Source organism: Adiantum capillus-veneris, chromosome 12 (assembly GCF_014529385.1).
Source record: "Adiantum capillus-veneris isolate H3 chromosome 12, ASM1452938v2, whole genome shotgun sequence".
Classification (NCBI taxonomy): Eukaryota; Viridiplantae; Streptophyta; class Polypodiopsida; order Polypodiales; family Pteridaceae; genus Adiantum; species Adiantum capillus-veneris.
This window is the reverse complement of record NC_140942.1, coordinates 95,148,320-95,175,508: the sequence shown is the minus strand read 5'-3', so window position 1 is coordinate 95,175,508 and position 27,189 is coordinate 95,148,320.

The following is a 27,189-nucleotide window of genomic DNA, read 5'->3' as shown; positions in this document are numbered from 1 at the left end:
GGGCTCGGGGAGAGCCTATAGAGATGATCTGGGCGTTTTGATTTGATGATAAAGCAAAGGCAGAGGGGACAAGGGGAGACGCTATGGTCGGAGGTCAACCAGTAGTGCGGGATAAAGTGCCTGCTTGCTGTCGCCATATCGCCCAACAGCTTGGCCGGACCATACCCAGCAACGCAATTCTTTATTCTTTGCCAATTGCCATTCCTACCATGCCACTATTGATCTTCCGCCTATAGCCTCATTATTTTACTGACAGTCTCCCGGCCACATCCAAGCATTTGCATTATACAAACTTCACCCTTCCTATTAATTAACTCTCAAAGCTGTGCTTAAGCTCCTTAATTATTACGTTTTCCTTAATTACCGCAGCCAGTTGTACATTTTCCTCAAGGGCTATACGTCACTGTAATCAGCTCAAATTCCAATTAATGTTGAGACCCACCCACTACTTCTCTTCAAATTTGAATTGAGACCCACTTTTTTTTTGTTTTGGGCCATGGAGCACAGAATTGGAGATACGCAGGCAAAGCATAGGCCTAGTACTACAATATAAAGCCCGGAGGTGCAGGAGAGCATGAGCATGCCTATACCGCTTGCGAGTATCACTCCCGGTTCCCAATTCTATACGGAAGGGCTTGCTCGAATGATTTGTAAATGAATAGAAGTCAGGCAAGGCGCACTTCTGGTCGGCATGCTCCCCCTGCCCCTCCCCCTCCCTTTCCCTTCACGTTCCTCCCATTTGACTCACGTTGCCACCTCCACCCTTATCCTTTTTAATCATTTATATTTTCCACCGCTTGGAGCTCATTCATGACTTTGTGGTATATGGTGCTAATTACCCTAACCCCCCCCACACCCCTGGGGGACCACGCTTTTGATAAATATCAGACTGCCTAAAAATGGGTAGTCGGTGTGCTCGGAGGAGGCCATCGATTTAACCAATTGCCGGTTGCCTCCATAGACAAATGGAAGGGTGTATGTAACAAAAAAATGGTTATTACAACAGACATAGGTATTGATTGATCATACACGTTTTGATTAAACATCACCACACCTCTATAATCTATAGGACTTTGGGGGGGCAGGGGCTACATGGACACGAGTTGTTGGTTGCACCACGTCCTGATAACTATCAAAATTTGCCCCCCCCCCCCCCCCCCCCCAACAAAAAAAAAAAAAAGAAAACATAATCTATCTGAAATGAAGTACAAGCGGTGGGATCAATGAAAGAAACCAAGCTAGGATCTAGAGAGCTATCGGATGTAGTGGGCCCATGTTTGAGTTACTTTTACCTTGGTGAATCGACAATAAGAGGCTTCATTTTGTCTATGAGTCAAGAAACCCCAATCAGGTGACCACAAAAGGGGAGGGGGGGGGGGGGTTCCATGGGCACACATTTTATTTTAACCACTCAATTGCATCTTGATATTTACCTCTCCCTCCCCATCATAGATCCCACCACCAAGGGGTCGTTTCAATCCCGCTCAACATCGTCAACATCTGGTTGAGGCCACACCACACCAAACTACCAAAATCAACCCTCACTATGTTTTAACAAAAATATTTCAGCAATACTGAACTCCTCACAATGATTTTTCTTTGAAAGTTTCAAAAGACCTATTGGAAATTAGAAGGTATTCCTAATGGCTTCAAAAAAATTAAAAGGTGCTCCTAATTCAAAGATACCTCTCAAAATGCTATAAAAACTAACATCTAATCCTCCCAAATGATTTTTTCATGTTAAATTGATCATTTAATATGGGGAAGTACGAGGGGAGTAAAAACTAGAATATTGGTAAGGCTACCAGACCGGTCTCAAGAGGGATCCAAAGGAGAGAAAATAGTGATCCAAAGAGAGATAGTCTACAAAAGAGCAATGTGCTTCTATGGAGCTTAAAAGACCTAAGGTTCAACTCCATTAAGACTTCCATAGGCTAAGGTTCCAAAAATTAACTAATAAGTCCAATGGCCAAAGGTGGAAAATATTGGATGGTTATGGGAAGACTAAAAAGTCTTCCCACATCCCTAGGAAGGAGGGGGAGATCCCTAATGGTAGGGGATGAGAGAGAAACACACACACACTCCCAAGCTCTCCCCAAAGGGAAGAATGGACACATGGCAGGCTCCTAGCCCAATTGCCCCCAATCTCCCCTCAAATCCTATTGGATGGCCATAGAGGTGGACCAACGAGAATTAGGCTAGAGTAAATTAGTCTAGTCAATTTAAAAATACTTGATAAAAGAACCAATGGAAATTAAGCTCCCTAAAAAACTATTGGATAGTCTACCAAGGGGTCCAATGAGCATCCAGCAGCCTAATGGCTTGCTTGATTTCTATTTGACAGAAGACTAAAAGGTCCAATGAGAGTTTAAATAAATTATTTTATAACCTAAAGCTCTCATAAAAGGGAAAAGGGGGACACACGTCACAAGGCTATCAATTATGCTTCTAATTTGTGATTGGCTAAGCTTTGCAAGAGCCAATGGGAAACTAGAAAGAGCAAAAAGCAAGAGGGGTCAACCAAGTAGAGAGAGAGAGAGTTGGCATTTTTAGTCTAACTCACTTTGCTACACACCAACACACAACTTATGTGTTGAGCAAGAACTCCGTCTCCTTCTTCAAGCATTGAGAAGTGGAGGCCTACACCAACAACTCTTGGCTATGGAATGCAAATCCAACCAAGAGCCAAGCTTCAATGGTATACTCATCTCCTCTACCATGCTAACTACTAAGCTAAGCTATGCTGTGAGAGTAATTATGTGAGGCGAATACTTCTTTCTCATAAGATACATCTTCTTCCTCTCAATCTTTCCTCATTCCCTCCTAGCTCTCACCATTTTTGAAGGTGTGTGAGATCTTGGGACTGAGGATAGGGACACTAGGTGTGTTTTTCAAGCATAATTTTGTGCACTAAGCTTCCATCTTCATTGCACCAAAGAGTTTTTTCAAGGAACACAAAGATTTCATTGTACAAAAGTCTCCTTTGATGGGAGAAGCTATACTAAAAAGCGTTTTTGGAGGGGGGACCGCTGGTTGCATGTAAATCCGGTCCTCAACTGTTGTCAATTGTTCCATTTCTCTCTCTTTTCAAGCATTGTCTATGCTAAACTAGCTAGGTGTAGATTTCTATGTTGCTCTCTCAAATTAAGTTCTCTCTATGCTCATTAGGAAGTTGTTCTTAATGAAATGCTCACTATGTTATCAATTTCCGCTACACACAAGTTACTAGTGTATTAAATGTTACATTGGTATCGTAGCTATTGGTTTCTCTTTTCTTACTCAAGAAGAGAGGTTCTCAAGCTTGCTACAAATGGCTGATGTTATTAATTGCAAAAGAGTAAGTAGAATAGGGTTTTTTGATCCTTGAAGCACGCCTGCTTTATGCAATTAATGGGGATACCGTCAAGAGCTATGGTCTTAATAATGGAGTCCTATGGGGCTTGCCCATGGCTTAACCATTATTGAGCTATTAGAAGCTTGACAGGAGCCGATGTTGTCTTAGCTCTGTTAAACCCTCTCTTCTATTCCTTGCAATTCACAATATTCGAGTCACGAGTATAGATGCTTGAGTGCTTATCTTTGAAGGTAAAGAGGAGCAGCAACTAGGGCTTGAAGTGCCAAAGTACAAGTAAAATTTTACACCTCAAATTTGTAGTATGGCTGACAAGGAAAAAGACATTGAAATGAATGTTGATAGCTTTGATTTTGCTAATGAAAGAGAAACTAATGATGCCCCTATGCTTGTAAACTATCTTGTTTCTAGGCTTCAATAAGCCTTGAGCAATCCATCCCTCCAAGGTGGAGTGCTACAACAATTGTGCACCATGGTATTCTCCAAAGTCCCCACCACAAAGATAGACGGTAACTAGGAAAGCTCCCAATGAGACTTCCAAAAGAGGACTCTCTCTGATAAGGGAAGAAGAGGAGTATCCGTACGAAGGGCTCAAAAACTTACTACTCGATGAGGCATTTCCCTTCCAAAGGAGAAACCAAGTTTCAACGGTAGAGCCTCCACCGAAAGAACGAGAAAGAAGTGAGTCCCCTGCCACCTTGGCGGAGATGGATCCACGAAGATGGCAGGCAACACGCTCTCCAACACCCCCTAAACGGAGAAGACCATCGCGTACTCTTCTTCACCATAATTCAAAGAGGGAAGAGAGAAAACAAGAGAAGAAAAAGGCGAGAAAGAGGTCACCCTCTTCTCCATCTTCTTCATCCTCTTCCTCTTCTGAAGAAGTGATAGTGCAAACAAGGAGGAACGAGGGAAGAAAAAGACAAGAAAGAGGTCACCCTCTTCTCCATCCTCCTCATACTCTTCCTATGCTAAAGAAAGTGATGGTTCAACTCTGGAACAACCCAAAAGAAGAGGCCATAGGAAATCCTATGCCACCTGGAAAACGTTGTCCACACTCAAAAAGTTCAAAGAGGAAAAATGAACATCTCTTTCCTTACCTACGATGGCACCTTTGGTGCTACGACCTTTATCCAAAAATTTGATGCGGCGTTTGGAGATGAGGGCTTCACGGAGTCCTCTAGGCTACGTCATGTAGCTATGCATTTTCAAACACTATAACACGTCAGCAGATACCAGCAAGACAACGTTTCTTTTAAAAGTAAAATACGTTGGAATAAGCATCCTAATAACGTCGATATCGTAGCATCGGTATATATACCGATAACAACTGCCAAAATACACGCAGTTAACATCATCGGAATACACGCAATTATCAACGCCTGTATACACACAATTATTAGCGCTGGAAATTTTATCGAAAACCGGCGGTTGTTCTGAGGCCTATACCGATGCGCATACCGGACTCTATTCTGACGATCCAACCTACAAATAAAAATTTGGGTGGAGAGGGCTAGGAATTGATGCTTCATGTACTACAGCAACAAAAAACAATCCTCTCTACCCAAAGGAAGAGTGCACAAGCAACCGCACTCCACCTACAAGTTGACGCTAAAGAGCATGTGTATATAGATTAGCAAAACTGTAAAAAGAACAAAATCACAAAATCAAAATCTTAATCATGACAAGTTATCAAAAGCATAACCATAACATCGACTCCCAAATAATAGGCACAATGACATAAGATTTTATAGCTATAATTAAAACATGATTCGAAAATTGCAAAACCATAAACATAACCCACTTCCCATACCATAACCATAACAACCATACCATCATTACAAAACCATAACCATAACCATAATCTGATTGCCAAACCATAACCATCACTAAAAACCATAACCATAACTTGATTCCAAACCTAACCATACCATGATTTCCATACCATCATTGCAAAGCCATAACCGTGACTTGATTGCCAAACCATGACCAAAACCTTTGTGTCATACCATAACCATAACCTTTGTGCCATACCATAATTGCGAAACAAATCATAATCACAAACGGAATACAAAACCATAAACATAAGCACTACAATAATGTACATGCAAACAATCACAAAGTAAGACTGTATCAAAAAGACCATAGCTACAAAAAAGACTGTACAAAGAAGACTGTATGAAGATGACTGAGTAAGACTGTATCAAGAAGACCATCATGGTAATGCCTCCCAGTCAACGTCTTCTCCCTCCTCCTTTAGCTTCTTGTACCCATACTTCTCCTCTCAACATGTCGAAAGGGGCTTCATGGAAACTTCCTACAAAATTATGATTTGATCATGAGATAAATCTTCAAGCTTTATATATTTTTTCAACAATGCAAAGCATACATATAATACTTGTAAACTCATTTCAAAGTGTGTCGTAGTCTCCACTCCCAAGATGTGACGCTCCAGCAGACTCCAAATGTGCTCTGGCTTCATCTCTCTACTACTGAAATCTATGTGGACTGTCTCATGTCTCTCGTGCAATCCCCGCCCACTCCTCTGCGTCCAACCATGATGGATTTAGACCGCCGACATTGTACCTGTCTCTCGCCTGTCACCGGACAATGTGACATTGTGGCCTTCGCCACACCCAAAATCCAGCCAATCGAGACTGGATCGTACCCCTCTGTCGGCCTGTACTCTCTGTGAATGGCCTTGACGATGTAAATCTTTCTTTCATCGTCAAGATTATCCCAAAATTCCATCACAGAGTGACCAAGTTTAACTGTACGGAGCTATCAAATCCTCTATCACATGGCCTTTCCGACCCTATCCGCCACAACAACCCCATCCCTGCTCTTGTACACCTTGCTAGGATCATGCTCGTGTGATTACCAAGGTGTACGTGGTGTGACAATCGGTGAACTATCTACTGAAGAAAGTGGGGGATGCTCTCTCAGTGGTGTGGACGCATCGGTACAACTGCTACCACAGCAACCGTCTTCTATGTTTTCAATGATGGGATCGATGTCAAAGAACGCGTCTCTGCTTCATCTCTCCTTCTTGAAATTCCACATTAGGTATTGGTTGGGAGGACTCAGTCGATGGCTATTCGTTTGAAAATCGTTTTCTCTAGAATGAAGTTGGAACAATATCTACTTGTAGAGGTTGATCTATTGTCTCTAGACCATGAGATTGATAATGCAGGTCTTGTAGTTGCTCTATCGGAAAGAGACCATGATTGCATATGTCTTGGTCACAGATTTTCCATTTTCGAAAGATTTAATGCTTACAATACGCACAAGGACATGCCATCCTGTCATCCATACTTTATCTACCAATGATGCAACAAATAATTAAAACTCTACTTGTTATAACTACACACTACTAACGTCATGACAACCTTACATTCTCTAGCCAGGTTCGATCCCTGCACACCTCAGTCTAGAGGTGCACTGAGATTAGGACCACAGGGTCATAATCTCGTCTTTATTGATGAATGACTATATATTAAGGTTTTCTAAGTTTGTGTGCACTTTTGAAGTTCGATTGCATTATATTACTTCGTTTATCAAATTTTTGTTTGCCTTTTGAAGTACACAAGACATTTCCAAAGCCCGTTTTCGTTTTTTCAATTGTTTTCCACTAGCTCTAGCAACCTTATATTCTCTAGCCATACCCGATCCCCGCACACCTCGGTGTAGAGGTGCACGGAGATTAGGACTACATGGTCAATGACTATATATTAGTGTCTTTGAAGTTTGTGTGCATTTTTGAAGTTCAATTACACTTTTGAAACCTATAACCTAAACCTAACTTATAACCTAACCTATAAAGTATAACGTAATCTAACCTAACCTATAACCTAACATATAATCAATTAAACATAACCTATGACCTCACCTATAACATAACCCAACCAAAGTCCGTGTGCGTTTATTAAATCACACGAGTCATTTTGAAATCTATTTGCATTTTTTCTACTATTTGCCGCTAGCTCTAACCTTATAACCTATAATCTAATCTAACCTATAACCTATACCTAACGTAACCTAACCTAACAAAATCTAGCCTATAACCTAAACCTAACCTATGACCTAAACCTAACGTAAGCTAACATAACCTATAACCTAACCTAACCGAAGTCCATTTGCGTTTTTTGAAGTACACGAGTCATCTTTGAAGCCCGTTTGTTTTTTATACTATTAATTTTTCGCTAGCTCTAACCTAACCTATAACCTAAAACTAGCCTAACCTATAAGCTATAACATAACCTATAACCTAACCTAATCGAAGTCCGTTTGCATTTTTCCACTATTAATTTTCCGCTAGTTCTAACCTAACCTATAACCTAAACGTAACCTAACCTAACTTAACCGAAGTCCGTTTGCATTTTTTGAATTAAACGAGTCATCTTCGATGTCGTTTGCGTTTTTGCTACTATTAATTTGCTGATAGCTCTAACATAACCTATAACCTAACCCAATGTAGCATAACCTATAACCTATAACCTATAACCTAACCTATAATCTAAACATAACATATAACTTAAACCTAACCTATAACTTAACTTAATCGAAGTCTGTTTGTGTTTTTTGAAGTACACGAGTCATCTTCGAAGTCCATTCGTATTTTTTCTACAATTAATTTGTCATTAGCTCTAACCAAACCTATAATCTAACCTAACCTATAACCTAAACTTAATCTAACATAGCCTATTGTATAACCTATAGCATAACCTAACCTATAACCTATAACCTAATTGAAGTCCGTTTGCGTTTTTTGAAGTACAAGAGTCATCTCCAAAGTTCGTTTGCGTTTTTTCTATTATTTATCGCTAACTATAACCTAACCTATAACCGACACAATCTTGCATCGTGAATGGTGTGTATTCTAATCCAATCATTGTTGTCAAGGTGTTATCTTAAATAAATCTTCCTTTTATGAAGCCTTGTTGGCGAGGAGTAATATCCTTATCCAGAGTGGGATAGAGTCTTAGGGCAATTGACTTGGCAATAATTTTGTAAGCTACCGACATCATGGTTATGGGCTGTCAATGTTTCAGTTGGGAGCATAAGATTTTTTCGAACCAAACCTATAACCTAAACATTATTTAACTTAACCTATAACCTAACCTAACCTTTTATGTACAAACCTATAACCTAACATAATTAGCCTAACTTATAACCTAACATGTTGTCTAAGCCTGACTTATAACCTATAATTACCTAAACCTAACCTAGAACCTAACCTATAAGCTAACCTATCCTAATTAACCTATAAGCTAACCTAACCTAGTCTATAACCTAACCTATAACCTATAACTTAACATATAACATATACCCTAACCTAACCTATAACCTAAACAAGACATGCCCGGAACCTATAACCTAAACCTCAGCAATTGCATGATGATGACGAGATGGTAGCGTAATTTCAAACAAAATTTCTTCAAAACATAATTTCAAATCAAAATTACCCCAAACAATAATTTCAAAACAAATTTTTCCCAAAGCATAATTTCTAAACAAAATTGCATAAAAATTTAAGCATTGAAATCCTAATTAATAAAATTGTATTTGTCAATATACAATATAATTTTAAATTAATTTAATATGCATAAAACATTTGAGCACTCACATGTGGCCTATTTGAGCAAGAAAGGGTCTTGTAAACGTCTTCAAACCTACAAAAACGCACACGCACACACACACACACACACTATGTTAAACCCTAATCCCTAAACCTACAAGCAAACTTGAAAAGAATCTCAACTTGACGCTAAGGAGTAGTCCACAAGCAAGATTCTTACCTCCGGCAAGTTGTTGGGCACCAGATCTACAATAGGTGAGGAGGAGGAGAGCAAGAGAAGAGGTGCACAAACTAGAGAAATGCGCAGAGAAAGACCCAGAGATTTGGTTTTTGCAAGGTCCGTCAATACACGCGCTGGTGCAAGCGCTGGAATAAACATCGGAAGAGACGTCAGAATACATATCTGTATAAGCGTCGAAAAATACATCGATACAAGCGTTGGAAATTTTAAAATGAAAAGTTTTAAAATGTTCATCTCCCTCCATACTTACCTGCACATATACCGATGCTTGCCATTGACGCCAAAAATATGGTGTCGAAATTTAAGTAACCTCTAGTAGTGAAAAGTCCTCCAAGCAATGGTGGTCTATCCTACGAGAAAACGGTGAAGCTCCACAAACATGGAAACCTTTAAGAGATTCCATCATGAAGCAGTTTTTGGCTACCGATGCCAAAGACAAGGTATTCACCGAATGGCAAAGCTTGAAGCTCTCTGCCTACAAATCTATTCACAAATATATAGACAAGTTTTGGGATTACATCTCACAGCCACTGTCTACAAAAAGATGGATTTTTGAGAGCAAAAACAACAATTTTGTGATGGTTTATCTAAGGATATGGTGGAGTATGTTAACTCCCAAAAGGCCACGCACCATATCCACAGTCATACACCATACCATGGTGGCTTCAAGAATCAACTTCCAACAAGGGGCTAAGAGAAATGTTAAGCCCATGGAAAACAAGGACCCTAATGAGCCTAAGGGGAAGGACAACGTCCAAAAGTCTCCCAAAGGCAACACCAACAACAACAAAGCTAAAGAAAAAGGAGTTTATAAAGGCAAAAATAAACTCTCCCCTGAAGAGCTAGAGCATTATCAAAAAGATAACCGTTGTTTCAAGTGCGGGGAGCAAGGGCATGCCTATCGTGCTTGCCCCCAAAAGAATACACGTAATGAGCCTCCTAGAGATACCTTGGTTGAAATTCAAGAAGAAAATGCTCATCACAAAGGATCTCCTCTATGTCATGCCTGGGGAAAGGTAAGAGAACATGATGCTTTCATTCTCTTTAGCACTGGTTCTACTCACAATTTCATATCCACAGATTGGCCACCAAGCTAGGCATCCAAGCCTATGAGATGGGAGGTCCTACCTGCCAATGATGCTTTCAAGGGGCAAGAAGCCTCAATCACTCCCTTAATTGGGAAATTGAGGCTTCATGTCCTAAGCTATGTGGACAAGGAGGATCTCTTTATCTCTCCTCTCAAACATGAGGATGTAATCATAGGGGCACCATGGTTTAATCGCATGGCTGCCAATGTTAAATTCCCATTAAGACAAATCCACTTTAGATTCATGGCTGCCAATGTTAAATTCCCTTAAAGAAAAATCTACTTTAGGTCCAGGGAAAAAGATATGTACATAGATGCTAAGGAGTTGGGTAGTACCATACCCATTGTATGTAAGCAAGCTTTCAATAAGTCAATAAAGAGGTCCATTTCTGTGTACATGATTTTTCTTAAAAATTCTCAAAATTAACCTATTGTTTTAGCAAAAAAAGATATAACCAATCAAAAGGAATTAGAGTTATCCAAGTTCCTCAAGGGATTCCAAGATTTTCCCTTGTGAGCTACCTCTCAAAAGAGGGGATGAAGACCATGCAATTGAACTTCTTCCAAGAAGCTCACTGCCTAATTAACCTCCTTGTCGAGTTTCCCAAGCTCAACAAGAGGAGATTATGCGGCAAGTGCATGAGCTGGTTGAGAAAGGCATGGTTAGGCCTAGCTCATCTCCATTTTGTTCACCAGTGTTATTAATGCATCTTGAAAGATGGGCCATATCATATGTGTGTCAACTATAGATCACTATCAAGAATAGGTTTCCCGTTCCATGGGTAGATGACCTATTTGATAAGCTATAGGGGTCGATATGTGTGTCAACTATAGAGCACTAGATAGGATCACTATCAAGAATAGATTTCCTGTTCCACAGGTAGAAGACCTGTTTGATAAGCTATAGGGGTCGACCTACTTCAATAGGATTGACCTAAAAAGTGGCCTACCATCAAATAAGAATAGTTGATCAAGACATTGTAAAGACCGCATTTTGCACTACATTTGGTCTTTACGAGTACATTTTCATGCCTTTTGGCTTGACCAATGCACCAGCCACATTTAACCGCATGATGAAGAAGTTATTAAGGCCTCACCGAACGTTTACTTGAGTGTTGTTCGATGATATAATCATCTACTCTAATTCATTAGACAAACACAAGCAATACCTCCATGTAATATTTCAAGTTTTACGAGAGAATAAACTTTATATTAATCGAAAGAAAAGTGAATTTTTCTTACAAGAGATTCTGTATTTAGGTCACATTGTCTCTCAAGATGGCATCCAAATGAATCCATCAAAGTTAGAATTAATAAAAGGATGGACTAATCCAAGGAATCTGCATGAAATAAGAAGCTTTATAGGTATGTGTGCATACTATAGACGCTTCATAGAAAAGTTCTCACAAATCGAGGGACCATAACATGATCTAACAAAGAAAAACGTTAGGTATATATGGTCCACCAAGGAGAAAAATGCTTTCAAAAAGCTTAAAGAGAAGCTTATCTCTCAACCTGTGCTTACACTACCGGATTTCTCAAAGCCATTTGAGGTCCAATGCGACACCTGTGGTGATTGCCTTGGAGATGTTTTGCTACAAGAAGTGCACGCCATAGCCTACAAAAGTCAAAAGCTCGACCTTGAGCAAGCTCTAGGGGTATATGAGAAGGAACTCCTTGCAATTCTACATGCTCTAGAGTTGTGAAAGAACTATTTATTGGGGACTCCTTTCTTTATTGTGCACAAATGTTAATAAGTATGCATGCATAGGATCATGTTTGTGGAGAGGACGTCTCCTGAACACCATGTAGAGTTTGTCATTCTACTATGGAAGATTGATATGGACTAATGTGCAGACATGCTTGTAGAAACTGAGGCTATCAAGCACCAAATGGACTAGTCATCCATTCTGGAACAGTGTTATAGGGTAAAATAGGGATTCTCTACCCGCTAGATAATGGACTAATGACTAGGCGTTATCTTCTCTACCTCATTGTCTAGGACAACTATGATTTCAAGAGAGAGGTAATGTCATAAAAACAAATATCTAGTTCTCCCAAATGATTTTCTCATGTTAAATTGATTATTCCATATGGGCAAGTACCAAGGGAGTAAAAGCTAGAGTATTGGTAAGGCTGCCAGATTGGTCTCAGCAGGGATCCAAAGGAGGTAAAATAGGGATCCAAGGAGAGACAAATTACAAAAGAGAAATGTGCTTCAATGGGGCTTACAAGACCTAAGGTTCAGCTCCGTTAAGACTTCCATAGGCTAAGGTTCCAAAAATTAACTAATAAGTCCAATGGCCGAAAGTGGAAAATATTGGATGGTTATGGGAAGACTAAAAAGTCTTCCCACATCCCTAGGAAGGAGGGGACGAGACCTAATGGTAGTGGATGAGAGAGAAACACAGTCACAGACACCGCCAAGCTCTCCCCAAAGGGAAGAATGGACACTGCTCCTAGCCCAATTGCCCCCAATCTCCCCTCAAATACTATTGGATGGACATAGAGGTGGACCAATGAGAATTAGACTAGAGTAAAATTAGTCTAATCAATTTAAAAATGCTTGATAAAAGAACCAATATAAATTAAGATCCCTAGAAGACTATTCGACAGTCTACCAAGGGGTCCAACGAGCATCCAACAGCCCAATGGCTTGCTTGATTCCTATTTGCGAGAAGACTAAAAGGTCCAATGAGAGTTTAAATAAATTATTTAATTACCTAAAGCTCTAACAAAAGGGGAAAGGGGGGCACATGTCACAAGGCTATCAATTGTTTCTAATTTATGATTGGCTAAGCTTTGCAGGAGCCAATGGGAAGCTAGCAAGAAAAAAACGCAAGAGGGGTCAACCAAGTAGAGAGAGAGTTGGAATTTTTAGTCTAACTCACTTTTCTACACACACAAACACAACTTATGTGTTGAGCAAGAACTCCATCTCCTTCTTCAAGCATTGAGAAGTGGAAGCCTACACCAACAAGTCTTGGCTATGGAATGCAAATCCAACCAAGAGCCAAGCTTCAATGGCATGCTCATCTCCTATATTATGCTAGTTACTAAGCTAAGCTATGCTATTAGAGTAATTATGTGAGGAGAATAATTCTTTCTTGTCAGATACATCTTCTTCCTCTCAATCTTTACTCATTCCCTGCTAGCTCTCACCATTTTTGAAAGTGTGTGAGGTCTTGGGACTGAGGCTAGGGACACTAGGTGTGTTTTTCAAGCATAATTTGGTGCATGAAGCTTCTATCTTCATTGCACCAACGAGTTTTGTCAAGGAACACAAAGATTGTATTGTACAAAAGTCTCCTTTGATGGGAGAAGCTATAACACAAAGCCTTTTGGGAGGGGGACATGCTCCATGTAGATCCAGTCCTCAAATGTTGTCAATTGTTCTATTTCTCTCTCTTTTCAAGTGTTGTCTATGCTAAACTAGCCAAGTGTAAATTGCTATGTTGCTTTCTCAAATTAACTACTCTTTCTATGCTCATTAGGAAGTTGTTTTTAATAAAATGCTCACTATGTTATCGATTTTCGCTACACACAAGTTGCTAGTGCATTAAATGTTACACAAAAACAAGAAAAGCGATGTGTTAATCTATAGCACGTAACGATAGGCAATGACGAAGCACATAGATTTGCAACAATATTACCTAAGAAAGATGAATGCAATATTGAGAGAGAGAGGGAGAGAGGAGAGAGAGTAGAGAGCTTAGAAAAAAACGCTAAAGGAAAAATGAAAGAGTACAAAAACACCTATTTATATGGACACAAAAGGTCTTTTGACTTTCCATCTTGATTTGTATTTTGACCTTCTACCTTCATTTGTCTTTTCGTTTCCTAAACTCACCCTTCACTTATGCATGTAATTTGTTTTAAAAGATTTTTTATTTTTTTGAGATTGAGGAGACCTAATGGATTCTGCATACATTAAACCAAAATTTGAAATAATAGGGTAGTTTTTTTAATCGAGTTGTAGGCATGAGTATATTAGAGAAAAAGGTTTTAGTAAGCACAAGCTGAGAAAACATAGTGCATGCAAGGGTATAATTTTCCCTTTCCGATACTCTCAACCTCTCCACTAGTACTCTATTGTGCAATTGTGTCTCTTCACACCACAAGGTTTGAGCGGATGGCGAGGGTCGCCCTAAACCAACATTCCTATTAGCATCCAATTTTGTTGTGTAATGTTGAATGATAGCATTATGGAGCATTGGATCTTCAACACAAAGCATCACCCTTGCACAAATTTTGGAACATCATTGAGCTTGACATTGAGCTATTGATGCCATGTGGAGGCTACTTCCTACTAAATCATAACAAGCTTATGTTAGTGCATGTATAAAAGAAATTGTCCACATGCTAGTGCCAATCCCATGAGTGTCTGTGTAGGCGATGATACAAGGCCTAATCATAAGAAGGTGTAATTTTTAGCAAAGCGAAAGAAAGAACAGACCATAAAGGTTTATATAGGGGAGAAGGTTTTAACAAGCATAACTTCTATTACCTACAACCTTCACATATCAAAAACTCAAGTTAGAACTAGCTACATGGAATGCAAGTGACTTGAGAGCCATGCACATGTTATTGATGTGGAAAACAACTTATGTTCTGCAACCTTGTCATACCATGCCTTCCTCCTACACCTGATTTCTGTTGATGAAGGGTCCAAGAAAATCCTCACCGGCCTCAATTGGTCTCTCCTGCAAAGTTACCATCCTTGATTAGTGTACGATATAGGCTTGGATGGTGGCCACCTCGTGCCCACCCTTGAGAGTGCTATATTGATTGTGAGCGGGCAGTTATGTAGTAGCAACATGGGTACTTTGTTGTCATCTTGTGGTATTGAGCATGCGTAGGCTAGAGCTAGAGGAAGACAGTGGGGGATGCTGATGACTTAGCTGAGGCATCCACATGCATGAGGCATCTTTTCATGCTTACATTTTATTTTCCATGCGACTTAATGAGCTGACAAGATTTTTCAAAACCTCCATCGTATTTTATCGTAATCATCTAGATGGGGGCGGGGTGTAAACACAAGCACACATATGTATGTATGTATGTGTGTGTGTGTGTGTGTGTGCGCGCGCACACACATGCAATTGAATATATGTATCATGCACACATGTTTGTAATGTATATACTCTTTGTATCACACAGAGACACTATATGAAAAGGAGATTCTGTATTATGATGCAACCTCTCTTTACAGTGAGCGTATTAGAGTGCATCCGCACGTGCTGGAGTAGAACCTCACCCTGCTTTCATCAACAAACTATGCCCAAGGTTCTGAACTCTATCAAAATTGGTAGAGTTGAAAAATTATTCTTCTACCTCTATCACGTTGAAATTCAAAATATGTTGATTGCAATTTCTCAAGAACACAAAATGATGACGATTGGTTGGAGTTCTATCTCTGCCACACAAATATGCCTTTATATTATATGCCTTTAGTTTCTCTTTTGTCCTCCAGCACTGACTCAAAAATGTAAAATTTCCTATCTATCAGAGATATAAGAATTGAAGAATTGAAGAACTGCACAATTTTAAAGTTCGAGAAACTCAACAGTGATACATTGCTTTAAATAGACGTAGCTAAAATCTCTAAACATGAGCCAATGTGCATGCATAAATCGGTGCAAGTATAAACCCCTTATTGAAGGCTTTTGGTGAGGCACTGAAATGCAAAGCCTTTTCACGCCATAATACAAAATGTTTGCATCAGGGAGACATGTGGGGTAATGAAGAGCACGCTTCTCTTCTTTTTAGAGCTTAAGTATGATAGGTATGTTCAAGGTTCATTACCTTGACTTCTTCTTTCAAACTTTCTACAGTTAAGTCTATGCAACAATCTATGGTCCTTTACTTTGAAGTATTTGTCAAGAAGTGAGGTTTGATATTATGTTATATGATTATACACGAAATGTGGCCTTTAATATGCTATTGCCCGTTCCCCCCTCCTCCCCCCCTCCTCCCCCTTCTCTCTCTCTCTCTCTCTCTCTCACACACACACACACACATGCACACAACTTAAAGGAACCGTTTTGTTTTCAATCCCATAGGTTATGCCATACCTCCATGGATGATACCTCTCTCTCTCTCTCTCTCTCTCTATCTCTCTCTCTCTCTCTCTCTCTCACACCTGCACGCATGTGTGTGTGTGTGTGTGTGTATGTGTGTGTGTCCTTTATTTGCACTTAAATTTGTGTTTATATCTAACCACACATAAACATATGGTATAGGTATGCACATGCCCCCCCCCCCAAACCCCCCCCCCCCCCCCCCCCCAAATAAATAAATAAATAAATAAATGTATTGAAAGGAAATGGATCATTGTGGTAATTCTTTACACCACCAACAATTAAGAAGTAACGAGCCTTGATAATAATTTACAAACTCACAACGTGAAAAATTATATATATATCGATATTTACATACATACATATATATTGTAACGTACTGTTACATGAGAGAGAATGAACCAAACCGAGCGTGCCTCTTCTATGAGAGTGCACCTCCTTATATTAGAGGAAATCCCTACTTGCCAAGAACCTAGGGTGTCCTCCCACACTAGGTGGTCGGACACCTAGTGACCACACACACCACACCTCCCCCCTTATGGAGAAAAAGATGGACATCTTTTCACAAGATTGAACTGAGAAGGGACTCGACATGACTGAAGGGACTGCATCAACTCCAACGCCTCATCCGAGGGGAGTGAGGTTACAACTTGTTAGGGGTTAGGTTCTGAGAGGACTTGACTCGACAAAGAAAACATCTCGTGGTAGGCATTACACTAGGTCGCTATCCCAGTGGAAGTGGTTACTCGAGGAATGGCTAACTGAGAGCTGCACTATAAGGACATGAGCGCGATCTTTTTTTTTTTGGTTGAAGTACATCCCATCCAAAAGGGGCTTGGTGTGATCATGATGTTTATTCAATAAGAACTACTACTAGAACATAAAGAAAGATTAAGATTCAAGGCGGCAATCTGCATTGCAACTATGAAAGCAAAAGTATCAGTACCTCTGCAACTGGGTTGCAATAACTCCTGAATAAACTACTTGGGGATGATCTCGGCACACCGAGAGCATAACTTGACTACAACAAGATTGAGTGTCTGCACATGAGTAACAATCACATAGACAACTTGGTGATTGGTGCAGAGAAAGATGGAGCAGGGCAAGAAAAGGTTCTTTTGTCGAACACACCCAGGTTAGCTAGCTGGTAGAGCAAGAGCATTCAGTATGGGCAGAGCATCAGTGGACCCAAAGTCGGAATCAGGAGTACGGCTCGAGTTGAGGCTGGTTCCAGGACTCAACATGTTGCAAGAAAATGACTAGCGAAGAAAAGGGTGAGGTTTCCACTATCGCAGAGCGGCATGAGATGGAGGAAAAATTAGCAGTGAGCCATTTCAGAGCGAGCAAGAAAGCGGGGATTTTGAACGATGAGAGTGGAGCATACATCTTTTGGCTATCTGCACACTATATCTTGCTGATTATCTATGCATGCACATTAACTGCTCAAGAAGTGCTTCTTGGACTTCGTTATCGAAAGAAAAGCCCACAAAAAACAAGCCATAAGCTTCCTGTGATTGACGATGCAAGCATGGGACTGATCCGCAGCTGATGCGCCAAGGTGACCCCAGCTACCGCCAAGGCCTTCTCCTTCGAGGGTGAGACCACCTCTCGTTCGTCTCGCTGCGGGAAAAATTGTGGAAGCACAATGGCCTTTGCCTTGTGATCTTCTCTCTCTCTCTCTCTCTCTCTCTCTCTCTCTCTCTCTCTCTCTCTCTCTCTCTCTACCCGGTATCAAGCAAGAACGCCATGAGCGGGCTCAGGGAATTAGCAAGAAAAGCAAGAAACACCCCTAATTGCCTAGAGCATGCCCGCCGTCTCCACCAATGTAACGTACTGTTACAGGAGAGAGAGAGAATGAACCAAACCGAGCGTGCCTCTTCTATGAGAGTGCACCTCCTTATATTAGAGGAAATCCCTACTTGCCAAGAACCTAGGGTGTCCTCCCACACTAGGTGGTCGAACACCTAGTGACCACACACACCACAATAAATAAATATAAATATAAATATAAATATATAAATATAAATATAAATAAATATATATATATATATAGTCTTACTCACAATAGTGATTGCATATGCTATATATTAACTCAACACAAAAAGTACAATGATCTTCAATCACAACTTGTGCCTTGAGGGGATAACCTTTCCACAAATAAATTTGAGGCTTTCTAAGAAAGTTACATTTGAGGGTTCGATGGCATCGATCCAAAGCTTATTTAGATATCGTGTATCCAAATTCTATAGCTCATATGATTTCCATTGGACAAGAACACTTTGCTGCTTTCTTTCGCAAACTTTGTGTACCTATCTAACAAGAGGACCTTATCTAAGCTCTGATGGTTCCTAGCCTTCCACATTTGCTTACAATAGTAGGAGCAGGCAATTGAGGTGCAAACACGGGAAGGTTTGGAGATACATCCAACCGAAGAGTAACTTTCGTGGTGTTAACTAGCATGATTGGTAAATGAGCTGACATCAAAAAACAGAAGCGGCTAAAGACCAAAGCCTTGCAAAAGTATATCAAAGACAGATGCAAAGAAGCAGTGAAGATTGGAGCTACACATTTTTTACAATTTTCTAAAATGGCCATGTATTGTAAATACCTGATTTATTCCAAGCCATTGTAATAGAAGCCTTGCAAAGGCATATCAAAGACAGATGAGAAGAAGCAGTGAAGATTGGAGTTACATATTTTTTAATAATTTTTAAAATGGCCATGTATTGTAAATTCCTAATTTATTCCAAGCCATTGTAATATTTATAATGTGTTACAGGCTCAATGAGAGCTCCAAGCTCTAAAGAATAGATCATTAAGTGTGCGTAGGTTGCAGATTCAGTAAGTTGTAGAGCCCTCAGGGGCCTAGGGCACCCGAACATTGCATATTTTTACCCTAGGTATATAAGGCAGTGGGTAGAGGAAATTAGGGTTCTCAGCCTCATTTGTGGAGACCACTCTTTGGTGAGAGCTCATGAGGTGTGTGGCTACGGAGTACTTGAGCTTCTCCTTGCTCATGAGACTTGATTAACACTAATCGAGGCTTAATTCTATTTCACTATGCCTCTCTCATATGTTTTATGATTGCTAATGATACTTTGATTACCTAGATCGTAACTAATTGGTGTTTAATCCCGTTGTAATCTTGTATGATTTCCCTCTAATCTTTGTGTGTGCATGTAGGCTTGATTGGAGTGCAGATGCTCAATAGATCTATGTGTGTGCTTATGATTAGTGTGTTGCATGTAGGATTAGCGATGTGTGCGTCTTGCAATCGTTAGTGTGTGTGATTGGATTGATTTCAAGTAAAGAGAAGTGGATGTGGAGATTGCTAGACATTGTGGCTTAGGTCCTCCATAGGCCGAGAAGCCCACCTTGTAGAGTTTCCATTCGTGTTGCCATGATTAGCTCACTAATTGGTGAGTGTTTCCATGCCCTAGGTGGGTAGCTCATCCCTCCGGAATGACAATTATTGTTGGTCATTGGAGCTATGTTACGATCTCAGGCGTTCTGAAGATACTCTCTTACCTACCCTTGAACTTTCTCTCTTATCCCCGCCCCCTCTCTCTTCACTCTCACTTTTTCTCTCCGCCAAAGATACTCTCTCTCTCCCTTTTCATAAGTCATCCTTTTTTCTCTCTCACTTTCTCTCTCTTTGTTTCACAAGCGCCGAAGATATTGAGCCTACACTCGCCACCAATACACACCCACTCTCTTTGAGTCAATGACCTATAAAGCGCTGGCGAACCTCTGATGAGCAGCACACGAACTCTCTCCTCGCCAAGGCGCTCCACATTGTCACTCTCTCCTCGCCAAGGCGCTCCACATTGTCTCTCTCTCTCTCTCTCTCTCTCTCTCTCTCTCTCTCTCTCTCTCTCTCTCTCTCTCTCTCTCTCTCTCTCTCTCTCTCTCTCTCTGCCTCGTAATCTTTCTCGCTTTGTCTCTTACGCTGCGTTTTGCTACGGCATCATACGCCGTCTATTCTCTCTCTCTCTTTCTCTTTGGTCCTGTGTGCTACAATGTGGTGCATCTTTCTTCCTCTAGGCTCCATGCTTTGCCTATATGCCCGCGATCAGCGTTGTTATCTCCGCCCACAATCCTTGATGCACGTCGTATCTGGTGCAAGTCAACGTTTTCTTAGTCATCGTCGTCATCGACAGTAGGTAAGCCATGTGAGTTTATTTTTAACTTTTTAATGCTTAGTATAGTTTAGTTAGATAATTTTTATTTTACTTTTTAATGCTTAGTATAGTTTAGTTAGATAATTTTTATTTTTATTTCATTTTATTTAATAAAAATTCTCAAAAAAAAGAAAGAGAAAAAAGAGAAAGAAAAAGGGAAAAAATCATAATTCAAAAATTCGGAAAAGAAAAAATCATTTAAGAAAAGAAGAGAAAAATCAAACAAAAACTTTAAAAAATCAATAAAAAAGATATTGAAAACACAAAACTAATAAATAAGCCAAAAAATTCCACAAAAAATAAAAAAAAGTTTTAGATTTAAAAAAAAAAAAGCTCAACCAAGATTCATTAAAAAAAATACAAAAAAAAAATCACTTTTTTTTCAAAATCTCATTGAAATTTTGCTTAAAATAAAAAATTATAGAGATAAATTATAGGAAAAAACATAAAGTTTTTTTTAAAATCCAAAAAATTTATACAATTCACAAAAAAATCCTATAAAAATAATAAATTTTCAAAAAAATATAAAAATCTACAAAATATCAAAAAATTTAGAAAACTAAAAAATTCACAAAAAAATAATAAAAATAAGTAGAGAAGAGGCAAAATAAGGCAAAAAAAAAGAGCAAAAATACCGTAAAGAAATTCACACACCAAAGCGAGCAAGTCGAAGAAATGCCAAAAAAGAAAGCCAAAAAAAAAATTCAAAAAAGCAAGAAGGGCAAAAACAATGGAATCAAGTTGAACGAAGCGAGCTGTGTTGGGTGGCGATCGAATTAAAAAATTTGTCAAAAAAGAGCATAAAAGAACCAATTGTAACCAAGAGATCAAAATTTTGTTGAAACCCAACTGGTTGAACCACAAAGAAACCCAATTCGAAACTGAATTTTGAGCAAAATTTGGCCGTTAGGACACTGGTCACGCACGGAAATTGCAAATCGGGGTTGCGATTAGCAGATTTTGATGAAAATTGGTTGAATCCGATTTGTAAAACTCGTCCGATTTCAAAATCTTGACCTAGAATCAGGGAAAATCCTTGAGGACTGGGAATGAATCATTTCGGCCAAAAATATCGTTGTTCTAGCCAATTATGGATCGTGTTTCCATAATTCAATTGATTAACTAAACGTGATTGTGTCAGCCAGTGGCAAGTGCAAGCAATTGCATTGCAATTTGGGGCTTAGGATCTGACGAACAGGGACACAATTCACATTTGATTGCATATTAATGCCATATTTTCATCGCGTCAAAGGACTACAATCAATTCTGACGAATTCGAGCTAAAATTAGTCATCTCTTGTGAGTCTAAAGAGCAATCAATTGCCAAAATTTCTTTGGCACAAGCAGTCTGATCAACCCGAGCAAGATAAATTCTGCTAAGTAGCATCAATATCTGCTAGGAGACAATTTTTACAAAACAAGCCAGCATGGACACGAGTCAAGCTGAGAATTCAATTGAACCAAAGCTAGCCAGCAGTAGTAGAAACACAAGCACAAGTTCCCTCTATGGATACAATAAAGATAAAGTAATATATGCCGTTTTAGAAGGCCATAGGTACCTAATGAGTAGCAAAAGCAACACAGGAGCCAAGATCCTATTAATCAGAGTAAAGCCAGATCTAGAGAACTCCCAGACGTTCATATATTTTAATGGATCCAAGTATTGCAATCTTAAAGATGAAGTGCAATAAATCGACCCAAGCGGCTATCCAGACATTGGCCGAAGTCAACAAACCATCCAGTTGGTGCATACGCAATCAGGATCATTGTATATGGAGTACATTGGTCGAATCTATAATTGAGAGCCAAAAATGGAAGGTCCAATAGATCAACCAATAGAAGCTAATCTAAATGGAGAACCGAGCCAAAGATAGTACAAAGGTCAAGAGAGAGCAGTCTATAGATTGATGTTAAGTGTTCTAAAAGAAGATGCTGACATTTTGATCAACACAAAAGCAATTTTTTTTTAGCAAGAGCTTGAGATGGAAGAATATATTGAAATACTACCCATCATCATGTGTCGCTTAGATGGTGGAGAAAAAACTGGACATTTTTCAGAGCATTGTCCAAGAAATCCGAACAACATGGACATAGAACTACAAAGAAAAGAATGGAGCAAACTAGAAATGAAAATCCAAATGTAAGTGCATCTAACTCGTCATTTTTGGTGCAATCACATGTTCATGCATTACCATTAGAAGCACCAGTAAAAGCACTGCAAGTTCAAAACCAACATAAAGACGCGCATGTACCTGAAAAGCTTGAAATTGATCCTTTGAACAAAAAATTCCTGCATGAATTTGGTAAAAGCGTCAAGATATCATCAAAGATTGAAAAGAGTGTTAGGTTTGCAAATGAATTTGCAACCACTACCACAAGTGTGCAACCATTATGAGTCTAAGGGACACATCAAAGCGAATGATGTTAGCTTTGTATGGAACACACAATTCATATGCACACCAAAAGTGGCAAGTGTACAAAAAGGATCGACCAGTTTTTGAACAGTCCACATCGCAGCTCTTAGAAGTGCATCAAGTGATAGATTAGAAAGGATGGTTCATTTCAGAGGAAAGAATCGATTATAGTCCATCCTCTCTAGAGTTGATAGATATTACCAAAGTGAACCTAGAAATTTGTTCAGAGCCAAAGTCTCCCCCATCAAAAATCAAGCTTCGACGTGACCAGACCAACATCTAGTTTGACCAAAATAGTCGTAGATATAGACGAGAATGTAAAATCTATGATGCCTTGGATCTTGAAACCACAAAAGCTCATATCATAGGAGACCCATGGGGTAGACAATATCAGGGGAAAGATAATTCTATCTACAGCTTAACTTCGGGAATCATATGTCATATTTCAGAAAGATACATAGGAAACTATGCAGAAGGTCTACAGATGCCAAACATCAACAATGCTACCCACAATGTGCCTTCACAGTCTCAAAAGGTGAGATCAAATCAAAGTCAACAAATCAAAGTCAAATACTCTTGATCCTAGCTCATGGAGAAAGATTTAGTGATCACCCTAGGAGCTGCAAATCCATCAAGCGCAGGTCTTGTACCATGAAATGCAACACCAGTTAGAAGACCTGAAACTTCTAGTCATCATCCTTCTTCAAAGAAAAAAACATTGAAAGATCATATGGTTGTCAAAAGTTCCCAGTTATCCTAGATTCCCTCAGAATCTGATGACAAATGCTTCTATGAAGATCATCAAGGACATAAGTTTTGGTTGATCTCCACAAGTCAGAGTCAAAAGCCAAGCAACCTGATTGTTCAAGCAATTGCATGTGACCAAGATAATATATGCATATTGATATGCAGATAGTAATGAATACGAGCAGGTTAATAACCTTGTACAAACCCCTATGGATGCTAATACTTTACTCAAAGATTATCTCAAGATGACGCAAAGCCTCAATCTACCGGAACAGGTGAGAGATCGGTCAGAATCAATGGAAGTTAAAGTTCAAAAGGATACACAAAGATCGCCACCAAAATCTTCTTCGAAGAGATAGATTCTTCCAAAAATCACAGTGGATCTTTTGAGATCAAAGGTTACTCAAATGCAGGTAGCTAATGCTCAACAATTGAAAGCAAAAGGCGCAACATTATAGCCAACTGATTGAAGACAATGGTCAAAGAAAATAAGATGCATATAAAGCTCAACCAAAGGACACAACTGTAGTAGAATCAATCAATTCAAAAAGATGTCTTAAGAAGATCAAGTGCAACATCATTGATGAAAATAAAGAAAATCTATCAAGTGAAGTCAAGCTACATTTTTAGATAGACAAGAACCTTATGTCTTTTTGCACTTGGAAGAATGTGGCCAACCACAACTAGAAGATGCTCACCAAATTTATTAGCATATCTTTAAACAAACAAGCATAATGTTGGGGAGTGATCTTCACCGCCATTCAAGTAGGTTCAAAGATCATCATAGCCCAATTTCATGTGGTAATAGCAAAAGATGTAGCAGATAACATCATAGCCACAACGCCAATGGCCCATAATATTTTAGAGATATCTAGTTCAAACAAGATACAGACTTCAACTACAAAAAATAATGGAGACCAAGACTGGCCACCCACGGTCAATAGCACAAGGTCCTCGAGTAAAACTCAAGTATTGAAGATGATTCATCTCCACCCAAGAAAACTTCAGAAGAGATAAAAGCAGATCAAGCAATAAAAATTGTAGATAAAAAAACAACCAAAAAATCTATTGAGAAAAAAGAGACACCAAGGCAAGAAGTTAAGAAGAACAAGGTTGCAAATAGCCAGTAAGCAATAGGACGTCCAAAGAGCAATCACTCATTGCTCATGATGGGTCAGATTATTCAAGCAATTCAGGCTTTCCAGACTTTAAGTTAGTTGCTGACCCAAACAAAACCTCTAGGGAGATGGCCCGAATATCAAAGGTTTATTATCCCAAGTACTCAAGGAAACAAAATAAATTCAAGCACGTGTTTGTTCAGATCAGTTTATTAAAAGTGGGTAATCTAGTGTGGATTGAAGATAGCAGATTAGAACAAAAAGATAAACACATGGGATGGATAGCATCACAATGGATCTTAAAAGAGCAAGAGTGCTATAGAGGTAATAAACAACTATGGGTACCAAAACCGGAGGTTAGAGCATATGAAGTGAAATCAAGACCCTTTGAAGAAAGAAGGCCCACTAAGTATCAACCACAACAACATGCTAGGATACCTAGTAAGTAACTCTACCATAGAATGACATCAGATGCTAGAATCTACCATGACTCTGAAGAGAATACATAACAAAGATTGATTTCAAAGAATTGTCCTCTTTCACAAAGGATCTATAAAGGCTATACAGATATTTGGCTACCACCCAACCAAAGGCCACTTGCAACTACAATAGAACTTCATGAAGATCTCAAGAGCTCAACAAGACCTAGAGCTAAGAAAAGTCAACAAAGGAGTTACAAAGGTCATCACTGGAGATTTTCCCGGGAGTCCACTATGTAAAAATTACATATAGCGCCGTAGAAATAAGAGGTATTTAAATAATCCCTTACCTATATATTTTCAAGTATTATATGTACCCCTTATGTATGAATTTTTTTTAAAAAAACCTTACGTATTAAAATTTTCACTTCCTCAATTAAAAACCCTTTATGTAAGTATATTTTCCTATAAATGTACTTAATTATAAATCCTTATTTTGTTTGCATGTGCTATCTTACATATTTCCTAGTGGATACCCAGGGAGATTTGGATTCCTAAGTCTTCCAATGCTCCTAGTCAAAAGCCAGATGTCTACAATGAATAAAGGACTGCAACAATCTCAAAGATAAAGATTCCTTACAACAAGCCTAATTGGACAACCAAAAAACCAATGGAGTCTTCACAGTCAAAGAAGGACAACCCAGCGTACAAAGCTTCAGATTCAAAGCTGAAACATGTATGGCAGAAGAAACCTTCAATGCCAACTTGGTCCTTAAATAATCCTCTTTTCGAGGATTTAAGCTTACTTTTACCTGAAGGAATGTTTGAAGTAAGCTCAAGAATGTAAAAATTCAAGTCTTTAGGGTGCAAAAAAATACTCTTTGGCATAGTGAGATTCGGAGTGATGAGCCACTAAATGAGCAAAGGTGTTAGTCCCAAAACTTCAAGTCATTTCAAACTCGGTGCTAAAAGTCATAGTGATTAGGATTACACTCAATCTGGAAGAGTTGAGCCTTTATCTAAGTCGTGTCACTCATGGTGGATGAGATGAGCATAAGAGTCAAAGTCTATCAACTTAATCATGGTGGAGTGACGTAGAGTCCAACACTCATGCACAGTGAACAATAAGATGAGAGCACATATCCTCAACAACAAAAACCCTTCCTAAAGGGGTTCTAGCTTGTAAAGCCATGTCATATGATTTTATACTACACCTTCTTTTTTAAGAAACCCTAAAAAATCCTTCTTTCACAACATATTGTTTTCCATGCATTTCTATGTAGGTACCTATATACGATGTCCCATCATTGGACATATGCATTAGACACTCTTTTTTGCTTCCACCTATAAACCTTGAGTAAACTACAATAGGCAAACCAATGTTCCATCATGCTACTCTCAGATTTTCTACCCTTTTATTTTCATATCCATCAGGCAAATAGTCCTCTAAGGACATGGGTCCTATGGGCAAGGCCACCAGCACGGCCGGACAGTGTGTACGCTAGGGGGAGGTTATAAGATAGCAGAGTTTGGTGGATACTAGCACACGCAATACCACCGCCCTTTCACTGGTATCCGAGCTATTTTTGGGAGGAGGCTAAAAGCGGCTTGCATGTGCGTGCGACGCCCTGCTTCTCTCCCACGTTCCGCAGACAGCGACGTCTTCGTTGTGCAGCAAAAAGAAGGCAGACACAGTTCCATGTGCGAGTGGACAGACAACGACAACCGCCCCATCTACGCCCTCCACGACGCACGACTAAGGTGGGCGACCAAGGCAAACTCGATCGGAACTCGACGGCACCGAGGCTCCGAAGGCTTCCGTTGGCTACGTAAGTAGGAAGGCCCTCTTAACCCTTGCATGAAAGAGGGTTGAACCCACCCCATGAGGGTAAGAGACCAACACTTTACCATCAAGCTATTGGCCCTTGTTGTGTATAACAAGGAAAGATAGTCTACTTGTGTTGAAAGGAAA